Source organism: Myodes glareolus, chromosome 2 (genome assembly GCF_982192425.1).
Source record: "Myodes glareolus chromosome 2, mMyoGla1.1, whole genome shotgun sequence".
NCBI classification, from domain to species: domain Eukaryota; kingdom Metazoa; phylum Chordata; class Mammalia; order Rodentia; family Cricetidae; genus Myodes; species Myodes glareolus.
The window spans coordinates 130,264,621-130,275,601 of NC_142027.1; positions in this window are offsets into that span (position 1 = coordinate 130,264,621).

The window sequence follows — 10,981 nt, forward strand, 5'->3', positions numbered from 1 at the left end:
GAACCCTCTTCAAGTGACCCCTCAACACTGTTACGGATAGAGTTTCACTTTCTGTCCTAGACTGGCCTTGAGCTGAAAGTCTTCCCTCTCAGTTGTGACAGTTGGATCAAGAGGCATGTGCAAACCTGCCTGTGTCCCTTCCCAGAGATGCTGACCTCAGACCTGCCCGATCTTCTCCTCCTAGCTGGCTCCGCTCCAGAGAGGCTTTCCTTTAGTTTGAAATCTCTCTGCGCTTAGGAAGCTGGCCACACACCTTCTGTATTTATTTAGGTGTGTACACGTGTGTTATTGATGTTCCGCTAGACTGAGCTCTGCGGATACAAGGACCTTTTACAAACACAAAGCTCCAGCAGGTTTTCAACAAAAGCCTCGTTAAATTTTGAACAACTTCCTGAGTAAATCTTCACTTTGCATTCCAGTCAACCAAGGTTCCTTCTCCCTTCTCCAGCCTGGAAGGGGCATAGCTCAGATTTGCACTCAGGGCTGCTGGACCTGGGCCTCTAACCACTTGATCACCTGACTTTCCAAACCCAGGAGCTGGTGGCCATTGCTGGCAGCAAGGCCCTACCCCAGTAGGAACCCTCCACTGGTTATATGATCTGAGTGACAAGGTTCACATGCTGGGAGCGTTTCAAGCCATCAGGGAAATGTTGGCAGTGCCATGACAGACTGCTGCTCTCAGCCCTGCGTGGCCATCGCCGATTATTAAAATAATGGTATGGAAACCACATAGGTTTTGTGTACAACCGTTCGATGTGAGCTTTGTTTGTTTCTCCCGCTGTTGCCATGGCAGTGAGGCTGTCTGGATAACTTCAGATTTCTGCTTGATGGAAGGGAATGGAATCAAAATTGCTCAGGACAGGGAGGGGGCGTTGATTGTCAAACAGACTTTTCCTTGTCTGTGTGCCTCGAGCTCCGCACTTCAATAGCAGCATTGCCCTGAAGTCTTATGTGTAGATAGGCTGCTCCTAACCCACAGCCTCCATGGCTCCCCAGTACTCCACATTATCAGGGCTGAAGGTCTTAGAATGGCTTCCTGTGTTTCTGGCTTCCTGCCCTGCTCACAGACCTGCCCGCAGGAAGCTCCTCTCTCCCTGCCGCTCTCTCCAGGGACTTCACTTCTCACAGGTCCCTCAGTGATGGTTGCCTGCTCATTAGTCTTCCTGGTTCCCTGCCAGGCCATCTAAGGTGCGACCTCCCACCTCCACACCCTTCTTCCTGGTCCGTACTCTTATTTGGTAGCTTCCTTTTCTCCCACATCTATAGTTCCTTCTAACATACTTTAGTCCTTGTGGGAGCCTGAACCTCAAGGTTGTCCAGGGTGGGAAGGGTTGGAGTCTTGTTCAGTGTCTAATATGGGCTAACACATTTGGAGTGAGCTCCAGATCCCTCCTGGGACACCAATTTATTCAAGTGGCACAGTGTCCATCTCTAAGCGCTGCCCATCTTTAGACTTGCCTCCAATGATGCACCGCCTCATGGAATCAGCGTTAATATCGCATGGTTGCTGCGTGCTGGCAGGGGATGGCTGTCTGTGCTCGAGGTGTGTGTGGCTGATTGTTTCCAGTTATAATGGGTGAATCTGGAGACATAAAACTCAGGTTATGGACCATATAAACAAACAACAAACACTGGCTGAACCAATAGAAAAACAAAGATAAGATGTTTTGGGGGCTGCCTGAGGGTGTCTGGGTGTCTCTTACCCTTTCGGGATGTAAAGCAGCCCTGGAAGTCCTTCTCCCATGCCTGAGTCCCAGCCAAGTTCACCAACTCATGCTTTGGGAAATTCAACATGCAATTTGGCCTCTGAGACACTGGCTCGAGGTTCTCATCCCAAGCTACAGCCACAAATGAATGCCTGAGGGCCTCTTTGGTGACCAAGTTCCTCTCAGAGAATGTGAGCCTCAACAATAGCGTGCCAAATTCCCCATTGTTACAGACACAGGACACTTAATGTCCACTGAGTTCCTGCTCCATAACCAGACTCAACTGGGTACTTACCAGCAACCTGACTGGGCCATGTGCCCACTCTATGGACAGAGGAAGGGAAATTCACCAGCATACACAGGACACCGGCTGGATACAAACAGTCCCCAGAAAAAGGGCAAGACTGCCGGACAGCTGGAACGCTGCAAGCCACTGGCTACTGAGGTGATCAGGAGCCTGAGGCGTGCCATCACCATCTCTCAGGGCACCGGACAGCATATTTGTGATGAGAAGTCAATGGCAGACCTCACTCCATCCCGAGCACAGTTCCCATCTCTTCTCTCTCAGTGCCTGAAGGTTGTGCTTGCTTTAGAAATATGGGCAATGATAGGAGCACCTATGTTCCTGAGTAGCTGAGGCTGTGGGCACCTGGGTCCCAAACCCTGGCGTTTCCATGGCACTGTGGAGTTCCTCAGAGCCCCAGCAGACATCATAGGAGTCAGTTATTTCCTGGGTGAAATTAAAGATGTAGGGGCTGTGAGGATGATGAAGATGACAGCAACTTAATGAGGAGAGAGTTGGAGGCACAAACGACAGGCTGAGTTCCCTCCATGCCAACATCCAAACTCTGTTGAGTACCAACACACAGGCCCGAGTGGAAAATTCCACCTCTGACCTCAGTGGGTCACAGTCAAATGCCAAGAATATTTGCTAAAGTGATCTTCATCTGTATGTGGAAGGTGAAAATGAAAAAGGAAGCAAATGTCAGGTTTAGTCTTGGGTTCAGGATAATTTATTAAGAATATGTGAATCTCCTAAAACCTGAGGCACTGTGTCCCAAGGCTTTCAGGCCAGGGGCCTATACCCCACACATGTGAACACTTCGGTAGGGGACAGGCTTCTGCTGGGCCTCTGGCCATAGCTGTGGAAGCCAAGGTTTTGCTATGTAAAATCAAATTTATTATTATTATTGTGTGTGTATGCGTGCAGAAACATGTTCATGTATGTGTGTGCATGTATGCAGGAATATGTTCATGTGTGTGTGCATGTGTTCAGGAGCATATTCATATGTGTATGTGCAGCAGCATGTTCATGTATGTGGATGCCTGTGGAGCCTGACGGCAGCCAGGCCAGGCTGCTGTTCTCTGGGCACCACCCACTCTGATTTTGAGACAGAGACTGGTCTCAAACTCACCAATGAAGCCCAATCCATCTCTATAACCCCAAATAAAACTCTTCAGATTATGGAGCTAGTGAACAGCAGCGAGGCCTTGAACGAGCGGCTCTCAGGGTTCAAAGCTTCACTGACACACAGACAAGAGAAGAGCTCATTCCCTTGTCTGCATGTGGCCAGTCACCAGCGGAGTGATTCTCTTAGTCTCCTTGGACGTTTCTATGATATCTTCATGACATACAGATATACATCTGCTTTCAAAACGGTTATCAGAGGAGGGTGGCACAGCCCGGCATGCAGGTCCAGGAAGGAAATGTCCTGTTGCCATGACTGTCCCTGACGAGGGACAGATGCTAATGAGAGTTGATTGGCTTGGGTTTGTTTTAATTGAACCAGTTCTAACTAACTTCACTATGGCCTTTTGATTAACAGGGGAACAAAATCAATAAACATACCGAAAAATTTGGGTGTGTTATACGGCTAATTCAAATTTATGTTATAATCATGCTTTAATGTGGCTTCTAATTAGGATAATTAAGCTGCCTGTGACAGCTGACGGGGACAAAAGCTGCTGCTGGGCCAAGATGATTTGCTGAAGGCTCTTTGTCAGAATCCGGATGCTTTTTGTCGTTTGGTTGGGGTGTTTTGAGGGCGGAAGTGCTGTGGTGTGGAGGCAGGCTCTAGAACTCTGGGTTTTCCCAGACAAGCTTCAGGTCTAAGGTAAGGGCTGATCAGGAGACCCTCCAAGCCCCTGAGCCTCTGTCAGATGTTTAGTAAGCACTGTTGGGTGCTGTGATGAGCACTGGGAGCCGGAGGGACCACTGGGTATGGGACATTTGTCTATGGGAGATTCCAGGCATTGTGAGGAACACGTGTGCTTGACACATCTCCAGAGTCTGGGTGGGCTTCCCGGAGGAGGCAAATCCTTGGAGAAGCTCAGACCACTGCCCAACTCAGAGGAGGCTCATGGCAGCAACTGTGTGGTTCTGGTGAACATAGCAGCATTGCTTTGTGTTGGAGATGAAAGGACACGGATGTCGAGGATTGTCACACAGAGGGACAGAGTGGCCTGGATGGGAGCTGGGCCTGATAGGGCCCTGACCACGGCTGTCGTAGAAGATCTTCGTGGTGTTCGACATCTGCATGTTAGACTTTGAGCTTCTGAAGCTCATTTTCCCTCCTCCCCTACCTCCTCCTTCAACTCCTCGACATCCCTCCCCTCTCCCCTGCTTTCCTCCCTTCCTCTCTCCTTCCTTCTGCTCTTCCCTGCTTTTCTCCCTCCCTCCCTCTCTCCTTTCCTCCCCTCTCCCCTGCTTTCCTCTCTTCCTTTCTCCTTCCTTCTGCTCTTCCCTGCTTTTCTCCCTCCCTCCCTCTCTCCTTTCCTCCCCTCTCCCCCTCTCTCCTTCCTCCCCCTCTCCTTCCCTCCCTTCCTACTGATTTAAAATGATGTATTGGCTGTTCATTCTGTGTGGATCTCAGGTGTCTCACCCTGGACTCCGCCCTGGTAATTCTGTTACTGACTTTTCCAAAACACATTCTGGCACCCTAGGTCGAGTCCCAGGTTACGGGTACCCCTTAGAACACTGGCTGCCCGTGGGGTGCCACCACTTCCACGGCCCCTTACTATGTTCTGGGCATGCATTGTTGCTGTCTCTGGATCTGTGTGTTAAATACTCAATTACCCATCCAACCCATAGTCATCCTCTCGTGGGACTCTCAGCAGCTGACCTTGAAGCAAAGATTGGGGTACAAGGATGAAATAGAGAAGCGAGCCTGGGAAGGAAAGAACAGTCAGTCCTAAAGAGCATGACCCTCATATTGTCTGGGGCTCCACACCCCTGGGTGGAGGAAGCAGAGCCCTGACTTACCGTGGCCTCAAGGTCATTCAAAGCAGGTAGGAAATTTGGGGGTCTGGGTGTGCAGTACCAGCTTCTACCAGTCCCCAGGCCCTTAATTGCTGGGTATCATGTGGTGACTTCCCAGACATCTGGACTACCAGGTTGTCATGGATGCAGATGTAAATAGCTAGGGGCTACTCACAGAGGCACAAAGGCTTTACAGACGCCAGGCAGGGTGTGGACTGCAGTGTTCACATTGTGTTACACATGTCCATGTACTTGAAGTCCACCTGTGCCTGCCAAGTGAGTGACCACTCCTGTCCTGCCCTGTGACCCCCTGCTCTCTTCTCACCACCTCCGTTTGTGTCCCCTCATGACACACATGTTCCCTTCATCACACACATGATGGTGTGTATGGACTTCAAGGCTTCAGGCCTTTTGTTTGGCTCTTGCATAAACAGGTTTCCCATGAGCAGCAAGCAAGCTGGGCAGTGTATTCCCACACTGGAGACTCAGACAAGGGCTGAGCAGTTCCTCAGGCCTGAGCTCTCACAGGCCAGGCTGCCCAGAAGTCCATGGCTGTGGGGAGTTCATGCAGCAGCTACGCAGAGATCCAGGAGGCAGGACTCTGACAGGTGCACAGGAGAGCCAGGTGGCTGACACCAGATATGTCCCTCCTTCCTGGAGAAAGATGATGCGGGTGTCTCCAGGTTGACCCCATGAGATGCCCAGCCATGTGTGACTCTCCACATTTTCTGGTTCACAGGTACCAACTGGGAGGTGTGTTGACCCTGTAGATCCCGGAGCTAACCCTGATGGTGAGCTGGTGTCCCTACCATTTGACTGGCGTGCAGGGTATGCCGTAGTATTAGAGCTCTGGCACAAACATGGCGTGTAGGGTGTGCCATAGCAGATAGAGCTTTGGGCACACAGACATGCTGCTTTATCTCACTCACCATTTTTTTCTAAGACAGGCTTTCTTTGTGCAGCCCTGACTGTCCTGGAACTCACTCTGTAGACCAGACTGGCCTCGAACTCAGAGATCCACCTGCCTCTGCCTCCTGAGAGCTGGAATCACAGGCATGTACCACTATGCTTGATTTCGTCATCTTTTAAAGGTGGTGAAATTGAGGCACAAAGGAAGAGTCCCAAGTGGGAGTACCTGGAAGGTCCAGGATCGGGGAGCCACAGATGGTCATGGGGCTCCTGGTCCTTCTTCTACCCCACCCCCTTGGAAATCCCAGTTAGAATTTGTTTCCTGTCACATAGCCACTGTCTACAGAGACCGTTCATCAAGGTAACTAGGGACAAGAGGAATCAGACCTTAGGAATTAGACCGTTCTTGAAACAAGCTTGTGTTCTAAGAGTAGCAGATACTTCTTGATTATGGCTTGTGCACCCCTTGTGTGTGGTTGTCCCATCGTTTCAGGACCATTTAACAGAAGATTGTCCCTTCTCCATTGATCTGTCCTGGTGGCTTTGCTGCAGATCAATGGGCTGTAAACTGCTGGTGTATTTCACTATTCCTCAACTCTGTCCAATTCTGTCAATGCACACTGTGTTTAGGCCAGTCTCACACAGGGTCTTGCTCCTGGACCAGCTCTTACAGGCCAGCACACTAAGCCCTTTCATTTTGTTCTCTTGTCAAACAGATTCACATGAAGTTCCACCTCAAGCTTCACAAGAAAAGTATTTTTAACCCTCCAGGTCCTTTGTCTTCCATATAGATTATACAATACAATGAGCAAAGGACCAGTGGGGTCTCTACCGGGAGATTTAACTAACTTCAGACTTGATGATCTGAGCCCTGGATAGATTTTCTAAACTAGCGTGTTAGTGTCTGCAGTGCCACCCTCCCTCTGCCTTCATGGCTGTCTCACCTTCTCTGGCTTGTTTGTGCTCAGGACAGAGCTCTGTTCCTTTTGGGATTTCTTACCAAGAACTGGCTTTGTTTCCAAGGATTCTGTTTCTCTTCCTCCCTCCCTCTTTCGTTCCCTCCCTCCTTCTCTCCCTCCCTCCCTCCCTGTCTCCCTCCCTCCTCCCTCTCTCTCTCCCTCCCTCTCTCCTTTTCTCCCTCCCTTCCTCTCTCTCTCTCTCTCTTTCTCTTGTTTCTTCTTTGTAAGTATTTCCTTCTCTGATTGACCTTGGGTTTAATTTGATCTTCATGTTCTCAGTCTGTAAAGGTGACAGCTGGGTTTAATGCCTTGAGGACTTCTTCCCTTTCTAATGCACCCCAACACAGAACACTGCCGAGCTCAGGTCTAGCCTTGGTTTCTAGACATGAGAATTTTCTAGATGTCTGTTTTTGCTTTTTGATTTCTCTCCACTGTGGTTAGAGACTATGTTTGGTGGTATTAAATCATCTTATATTTACTGAGACTAGTTTGATGGCCCTGAAAATGATCTCTATTGGTAAAATATTCCATGTATACTTGAAAAAGAAGTATTCTGCTGGCGTTTGGTCTGCCATTCCATAAATGTCAATTAGGCCCATTTGGTTGATTGTGTTTTTCAGCTCTCAATACCCGTATTGATTTTATGTCTGCTGGTCTGTTAATGATTGGGCTAGGGGGACTGAAATCTCGGGCTGTAATTGTGGGCTTGTCTATGTTTGATTTAGAGTTCTATCAGTTGTTGGTTCACATATTTTGAAGTTTTGTGATAGATAAATACATATTTACAATTGTTACATCCTTTCAACGATGTAACATCCTTTATCACCATGGAATGATTCTCATTATCTTGAGGAGGGTTCTCCAGCCTGAAATCAGCAACATTAGGATGCCACTTATTTCCCCAAACCATAGGGATAAAATTATCGAAAGCACTTAGATTGGTAAAGGAAGTAGGTGGTAGGTACCTTTTGGTTAAGGTTGGTAATGCTGGCAATGATGGTGATGATGGAGGTTACAGTGATGGTGATAATGGTGAGGATGATGTGATAATGGTGGTAGTGATGGTGATGATAACGATGGTGATGATGATAATTGTGATGTGGTGGTGATAATGGTAATGATGGTGATGGTGATGGTGATGGTGGTGGTAATGGTGATGGTGATGATGTGATGATGATGATTGTGATGGCGGTGGTAATGGTGATAGTGACGATTGTATTGGTGATGGTCATTTTTGTAGTGGTGATGGTGATTATGGTGATGGTGGTGATGGTTATGATGGTGGTGGTGATGGTGAGGAACATAACTGACATTGGTTCCTGTCTTCCAGGAGCCTCTCTGTTTATTTTAGCTACTGCCATAGAAATGCAGACACTAGACTTGAATGGGACATGTCCCACAAGTTTTGCATTTTGAGCCCCAGGTCCCAGATAGTGGTGCTGTTTGGGGAGACTGCAGCACCATTGGGGGGCTGGCTTGCAGCTATTGACTCCCAGTGTTGCCTTTGATACACCTGTGTAGAGGTGTTGTACCCTCCTGGGTTCTGGACTAACTCTACACTTCCTGGTGCCCGAGATGCAAGACCCTCCTTCTCATTCTTCCATTGCTGTGGCGGAAGTACTGCAGATGAAAGGCTTCACAACCCTCTGCCCTTTTGGCCTGCTTGCTAGCTTCCTCATATTTAAAGCTATTCTCTAGTGATGTGGGATGTCCTTCTGTATATGTGTTGCTCCTATTGAATAAAGTTATTTTGGCCAATGGCTTAGCAGAGCTAAGCTAACTGGGAAAATCCGAACAGAGATATAGAGAGTAGGTGGAGTCAAAGAGACACCATGTAGCTGCCAAAGGAGACAGATGCCAGAGCCTTACTGGTAGGTTACTGTCTCATGGTGATACACAGACTAATAGAAATGGGTTAATTCAAGATATAAGAGCTAGCTAGAAATATGTCTGAGTCATTGACCAAGCAAAGTTGTAATTTATATAGTTTTGTGTTATTATTTGGGTCTGGACAGCCAGGAAAATAAGGCACAGTCTCTGTTTACACTCTGGCTTTAGAAGAGGAAGGCACCATCCTTGTCCAATAATACTCCATACTGTTTTTGCCTTCAATAGTGTGAAGTCTCAGGTTTTGCAAGCCCACTGATTGACAGCTGTGGTTAACTTGAAGAAAGCTGCTGGAGGGGGGATTTCCATTCCATATCTACTGATGTGGGCCTTAAACAGGGAAGGGAGGGGCTACAGAAGTGACTTCTAGTTCACACAATTTAAGCAAGCTTGGTGAGCTGTGTGGCTACGTCGTATTCTTCCCAGGAGTTAGGTTTAGCTCTGGTCTTCTCTCCCAAGGCCAGTGAGGTGTCCAGATTTCAGACCCACTTCTTTCAATCCATCCTGGTGTGGAATGACCAGGCCTCCAGAGTGTCTGCTTAGACTTGACTGTGGAGAAAGGACTACACAGCCCGGCCTCTGTAGAAGTGGTCAAGAGGACAGCTTGGCTTCTCAGCTGAGTCAGAGCCCAGCATGTTTATTCCCGGATTGGTATTCAGACTCATGTCTCTGACTTCTGCTTAACACAACCCTGTAAATTGCAAGTTAGTCTTGTCTGAGTCTGTGGCTCTATTAGTGCTACAATATTGTGGCACAGTCTGTGGCTCTGTTATTACTGCACAGAATCCCCTTTTCAGATTGCTGAAGAAAAAGGGGAAGAAAAGCACATGACTGTGTATCTCTGCCCATCAAGTGCCACTTTTCTGAGAGCACACGTCTTTAGCAACACATCCTGACACCCCAACTCCCTGAGCCAGCCCCCACAAAGCCCCCTGCAGAGTGCTCTGCTTTCCTAACTGCTGCCTGCGTTCCCAGGCTGGGCTCCTGATGGGTTCTCTCCAGTCCTTGGGAGCCATGAGAAGAATAATGTTGTGAGAGTGCTGGGAAAGGTGCATTTGTTTGCTGCAAAGGGCTCTCCTGGACCCTCGCATCCCAGTTCCCGGCTGCCTTTACGTGCTCAGTGCCCTTTATTAAGTGCTGCTCAGCAGAAGTGGTCACCCTTTTAAATAAAATATCTTATTTGGCAAAAAAGAAACTAGAACATGCTCCATCAATCAATCAGTCAGTTGGTCAGTCAGTCAAATTCTCTCTCTTTCTCTCTCCCCTCCCCTTCCTCCCTCTCTCCTTGTACATACACCCACACACATACATATATACATCCACATATGCATACATATATAATACACACATGCACACGTACATATATACATGCATGCATACATTTTTAACTTACAAGTGATAATTGAGACAGCCAAGAGTCACTGACCTGGTGTCAAGGTCACGGAGAAGAGGGAGCTTCATGCAGTTGCTTCCAATTGCTATGGGGCCTCTTTGTCAGTTAACTGTTTCGGTACCATTTGTTCTTGGAGAACAGTGACAATGACAGGGACTTCTGCAACAGAGATACACATGGGGATGTCTGTGCCAAACATGCTCAGGTTCTCCTGCTCCAACTGTATTTGACCTCTGCAATCCCATGGATACTATGGCGATCGCCACATACTGTGCCCAGGACAAAGAGGCGGCTTGCTTGCCATCAGCGACAGGGCTGGGGCTTGGAGACAGAGAGAAGCCGAGGTGAGAACCCGAGCTCCACAGCAGTGTCACATTGGCCTCACCTTTGAGCCTGGATTTCTTCAGCAGGCAAATAAGAAGAAAACTAACTAACGAATGCTGGCTCTGTAAGAACTCCTGGTTCCTGGAGAGGACCTGGATTGGGTTCCCAGAAACCCTGTGGCTGCTCACAACTGTCTGTAACTCCATTTCTAGGGGACCCCATAATCCCTTTTGACCTCCGTGGGCAGCAGGCACACCCATGGTGCACAGACATACATGTAGGCAAAGCATCCATACCTTTTTTTTATCATTTGAAAATAAGAAAAGACAAGCTGGTAGAATTCGCCTGGAGCCCAGTACTTAGAAGATAGAGACAGGGGGTCAGGCGCTGAGGCCAACCTGGGTGACTTGGCAAGGGCCTGTCCCGAGGAAGCAAACAACCAGAATTTGGGCTGTGGGGGATAAAGCCATGTGGAAAACCGTGATGTGTGGTTCCCTCAAAGTTCATGCCTGATAGGCAAATGTTTGTATTTTGTTTTCCTTTT